Source organism: Balaenoptera physalus, assembly GCF_965194825.1.
Source record: "Balaenoptera physalus genome assembly, chromosome: 13".
Lineage (NCBI taxonomy): Eukaryota > Metazoa > Chordata > Mammalia > Artiodactyla > Balaenopteridae > Balaenoptera > Balaenoptera physalus.
The window spans coordinates 87,755,903-87,761,902 of NC_138892.1; positions in this window are offsets into that span (position 1 = coordinate 87,755,903).

Here is a 6,000-nt window from a genome sequence, read left to right on the forward strand (position 1 = left end):
TGTGCTTACTTTGGACTTAGTTATTTCTTTTTTTTTTTATAGTTCCTTGAGGTGTAAAGTTAGGTTGTTTGAGATCTTTCTTCTTCTTCTTTTTTTTTTTTGGCTGTGCTGTGCAGCTTGCTAGATCTCAGTTCCCCAACCAGGGACTGAACCTGGGCCATGGCAGTGAAAGCCCAGAATCCTAACCACTAGGTCACCAGGGAACTGCCAAAATCTTTCTTCTTTTTAATGTAGGTATTTATCACTACTAACATCCCTCTTAGTACTGCTTTTGCTGCAAGCCTTAAGTTTTGATATGTTGTCCCCATTTTTTGTCTCAAGATAGTCTCTAATCTCCCTTTTAATTTCTTTTTTGTGGTTGTTCAGCAGTATGTTGTTTAATTTCTACATATATTTGTGAATTTTCCAGTTTTCCTTCTGCTACTGATTTCTAGTTTTATTCTATTGTGGTTGGAAAAAAATAGTGAGTATGATTTTAGTCTTCTTAAATTTGTTAAGACTTGTTTTGTGATCCAATATGTGATCTATCCTGGAGAATGTTCCAGGTGCACCTGAGAATGTATCAATATATTCTGTAGCTATTTGGTGGAATGCTTTATATATGTCTGTTAGGTCCATTGTATCTATAGTATTGTTCAAGTGTGCTGTTTCCTTATTGATCTTCTGTCTCAATGTTCTTTCCCTTATTGAAAGTGGGGTATTGAAGTCTCCTACAATGACATTATATTGCTATCTATTTCTCCCTTTAATTCTGCCAATGTTTGCTTTATATATTTAGGTGCTCTGATATTGGGTGCAATTATATTTATAATTGTATCTTCCTGGTGAATTGACTCATTGTTTTATAATATTCTTTGTCTCTTGTGACAGATTTTGACTTACAGTCTATTTTTTTGGACATAAGTATAGTCATCCCTGTTCTCTTTTGATTAGCATTTGCACATAATACCTTTTCCCGCCCCTTCACTTTCAGCCAATATGTGTTCTTAAATCTAAACTGAGTCTCTTAGAACAGTAGGGAGATGCCTTAAAAAACTAAAATGGAGCTACCATTTGATCCAACAATCCCACTCCTGGGCATATATCTGGAGAAAACCATAATTCGAAAAGATACAGGCCCCCCAATGTTCATTGCAACACTATTTACAATAGCCAAGACATGGAAGCAACCTAAATGTCCATCAACGGATGAATGGATAAAGAAGATGTGGTACACATATACAATGGAATATTACTCAGCCATTAAAATGAATGAAATAATGCCATTTGCAGCAACATGGATGGACCTAGAGATTATCATACTAAGTGAAGTAAGTCAGACAGAGAAAGACAAATATCATATGGTATCACTTATATGTGGAATCTTAAAAAATGTCACAAACGAACTTATTTACAAAATAGCAACAGACTCACAGACTTCGAAAACAAACTTATGGTTACTCAAGGGGAAAGGTGGGGGGAAGGCATAAATTAGGAGTTTGGAATTAACATATATACACTACTATATATAAAATAGATAATCAACAAAGACCTACTGTATAGCACAGGGAACTCTACTCAATATTCTGTAATAACCTAAATGGGAAAAGAATCTGAAAAAGAATGGATATATGTATATGTTTAACTGAATCACTTTGCTATACACATGAAACTAACACAACATTTTAAATCAACCATACTCCAATATAAAATAAAAATTTTTTCAAAAAATGAGTCTCAGACAGAATATAGTTGGGTCTTGTTTTTTAATCCATTCAATCCACTCTATGTCTTTTGATTTGGGAGTTTGATCTATCTACATTTAAAGTAATTATTGATAGGGAGGGACTTACCATTGCCATTTGGTTAATTGTTTTCTGTCTTGTAGTTCCTTTGTTCCTCTTTTCCTGTCTTCCTTTGTGTTTCATTGATTTTTTTAATATTGATATGTTTTGATTCCTTTCTTTTTCTTTTGTGTATCTTTTATAGGTATTTTCTTTATGGTTACCATGAGGCATACATAAAACATCTTACAGTTATAGTAATCTATTTTAAGCTGATAACAACTTAACTTCAATCACATACAAAAAACCTACACTTTTACCTCCCTGCCCCCCCCATTTTGTTTGATGTCACAATTTATATCTTTTTATATAGTATACCATTAACAAATTTTTATACTTTTGTTTATAATACTTTTTTAAAACTTTTATCCTAGAATTAAAAGTGATTTACTGTGTTTGCCTATATATCTACCTTTACCAGTGAATTTTATACTTTAATATGCTCTCATATTGCTGTTCAAGGTCTTTTTGTTTCAACTTGAAGAACTCCTTTTAGCATTTCTTGTAAGGCAGGCCTAGTGGTAATGAACTCCCTCAGCTTTTGTTTGTATGGCAAAGTCTTTATATCACCTTCATTTTTGAGGGACAGTTTTGCTGGGTATGGTGCTCTTGGTTGGTAGTTCTTTACTTTCAGTACTTCAAATATATCATCCCACTCCCTTCTGGCCTGCAAGGTTTCTGCTGAGAAATCCACTGATAGTCATGAGAGCTCCCCTGTACCTGACAAAACTCTTCTCTTGCTGCTTTCAAAATTCTCTCTTTGACTTTTGACAATTTGATTATAATGTGTCTCAGTGTGGATTTCTTTGGGTTCATCTTATTTGAGATCTGTTAGGCCTCCTGGGCCTGGGTGTCCTTCCCCAGATTTTGGAAGTTTTCAGCCATTATTTGTTTGAATAACCTTTCTGTCCCTTTCTTTCTCTCTTCTCCTTCTAGGACTCCCATAATACATATATTGGTCTACTTGATAATATCCCTTAAGTCCCTTAAGTTTTCTTCACTCTTTATCATTCTCTCTCTCTCTCTTTTTTTTTTTTTTTACTCCTCTGACTGGATAATGTTTAATGACCTCTCTGCAATGACCTCTCTGCAAGTTCACTGACATTTTCTTCTGCATCTGCTATTGAACTCTTCCGGTAAAATTTTCAGGATTCTTCTGCTCCAAGATTTCTGTTTGGTACTTTTTGTCTTTGTTGACAGTCTCACTTTGTTCACGCATTGTTCTCCCGATCTCATTGAACAACTTTATGACAGCTATTTTGAATTCTCTGTGGGGTAAATCATTTATCTCTGTCTTATTAGGTACGGTTTTTGGAGATTTATTTTGTTCCTTTGTTTGAGACATATTTTCCTGTGTCTTCATTTTTCTTGACTCTTTGTATTGGTATCTTCACATAAGAAAAAAGATCCACCTCTCCCAGTATTAGCAGACTGGCCTTATACAGGAAAAATTCCTTACCAGTCACTTTGAGCAGAGATTCTAGGAGCCTCTCAAATCTTTATGTTGGTTCAACCCACTATTTTTGTTCTTACTGGAACCTAGGCATCCAGGGTATAAGGGTCCCATCATCACTCTAAGATGGGTGTGACAGAAGCCAGTCTCTTAGGAACCCCCCAGAATAGCTGGAATGTTGGATGTGTGATCCAACTCTTTCCTTCCCTAGGGAGAAGCTGTGATCTGGAATTTTTCATCTGCTTACTCTGTGCTGAGCTAGGGGGAGGGACTATGATGAGTGCTTGTGTGCTAATTCAAACCACTGTCTTTGTTCTCAGTGTCCCTCAGATGTCTACAGTACACCCAGTTCTGTCTTCATTCTGAGACAGGTGAGACAGAAGCTGGTATTTTGGGCAGTCCTCAGCAAAGTTGGAATGTTGGGCACAATAGTCCAACTCTTTCCCTATTCAGGAAAAAGCTAGGAGCTGGGGGGTTCCTTCTGATCATATAACACTGTGCCAGGAGCAGGAATTATGGTGCAAGGGTATCTAGAATTTTCCTACCATCATTGATGTGGCTGGTTACCCATTATGGTTACCCAAGGTGAAGGAGCCTCTTAAGTATTAGTTTCTGGGTTTCTCACAAAAGGAATTTGCTCATGTATTACTGTTGAGTCAGTGTATCCATTGGGAGAAGGAGGGTCCAGTGCTTCCTATTCCACCTTCTTGCCGACATCACCTCCTCTATTTTTTAAGACATCAATTTTATCTACTTTTATCTTTTCCGGGAATAGTCTAAGCTACCAGGAGTGTCCATTATCTTTCAAGGGAAAGCAAAAGGACTGTAAGGACCAACAGAAACCCATATTTAATAATACTAAAGCTTTTAATCACTTATATGTATTTGTATCTATAAGACAATAACATTTATTTACTTTATGAAGCACAGCAGCCTTAGAAAAAGCTTGAAAAAATTAGATAGTACCATTTATTAAAGATATTCAACAAATGTTGAAACTTCAAAGATTTTTCTTCTATAGAGATTTTCATTATCACGTTGAGAGGCATAGTAGCTTTAGCTTTGGGTGTGCATGTGTGTTTAAATTCAACAACTCTCCTTGCTAACATGTCCTAATGCTAAATCTTGATTTTTTTCACTCCTGCCAAGTCTGAGTCTCCCCCGGACTTTGCCATCTAGCACCCCATTTACCTAGTTTTCAGACCAAAACCACCTAAGTCAAGGATGATTCTCTTTCTTTCATTCCCACATCTAATTCACTAGTAAGTCAGATCTGATCTATCCTCAAAATATAGTTTGAATCCAACCATTTCGTATCACCTTCATAACTATCACCCTGGCTCACATTATACTCCTCACCTGGACTATTACAATAGCACCTATCTCAGGGGCTTTCTTGACCATGACTCAGTAAATAGTTTATATTTTAACTAAGCACACACACATATACCTAGCTGAAACAAAAATTGTATGATATATTACTTACTCTTATGATATACAATGTATTCTGATATTTTTATATTTATTTTTTTAAGTGGGTCATCATCCAGTAAATTGATTTCAGGATCTCTAATTGGTGGTCTGTTATTGAAAAAAACCTCTTCTCACTGGTCTCACTGCTTTCACTCTTGCCCTCGATAGACAATTCTCTACATGGCAGCCAGAATGATTTTTCAAAACACAAGTTATATTACTTCCCTGCTTGTAATCCTCCAATCGCTTCCCATCTACTCAGAATAAAACCCCAATTCCTAAACATGAACTTCAAGGCTGTGGACCTGACCCCTGCCTATCCTTCTGACCTCATCTCCTACCACTGCCCAGCACTCATTCCACCCCTGTCACGCTGGCCTCCCGCTGCTCCTCAAACATACCAAGCTCATTACAACCCCAGGGCCTGTGCACTAGCTATTTCCTCTGCCTAGAACACTCCCCAGATCATCGCATAGCTCACTCTCTCACTTCATTTATCTACTCAATTCATCATTCCTCGGACAGGCCCTTCCTGACCATTCTTTCTAAAATTGGGTCCTGGTCATTCTTGGTCTTATCCTGCTTTAATTTTCTTCATATCACTTACTACTCCCTGGGATTATATTATATAATTATATGTTCGTTCATTATCTGTGTCCCTTATTAGATGTTAGTTTCGTGAAGGTAGAGATTTCTGTCCTATTTTCTATAATTCCCTAGCATTTAGGGGGAAAAATTGTCTGGCAAAGAGGTGGCACTTGGATGTACAAAAGCATGTACAAATGATGACATGTTTTTCTCACCAAGCCCTCCAAAAGCCTTTTTTTTTTTTTTTTTCTTTCACTGCCTCTCGTTGCCTCACTCAATTCTTTCCATTCCTCAGCACTGGAGTCTGTTTCTCTTGCACCAAAATGGAAGCTTTCTCCTCAGCAAACAGCTAACTCCTGAAAGTTTACTTTTAATAAATATTTCCTACTTCATCTAAATATAGAATTCCCTCTCACCGCCACAAAATACTTCACTCATGTTCTTATTCATAGTTAATACCTATAGCCAAATCATTTTGTGTGTAGCCTCTATATGGCTTTGTGTCTTTTAAATTATGTTTAGAAGGCAGGGGCTAATCCATCCTTCCATTGATGAGTATTATTTTGCCCTATAAATATTACATTAGATTTTAACAAGTAGAAGGGAGGGATTAAGAGTTGAAAGAATATAGGTTTTGAAGTAGACCATATCTAGGCCTGATCC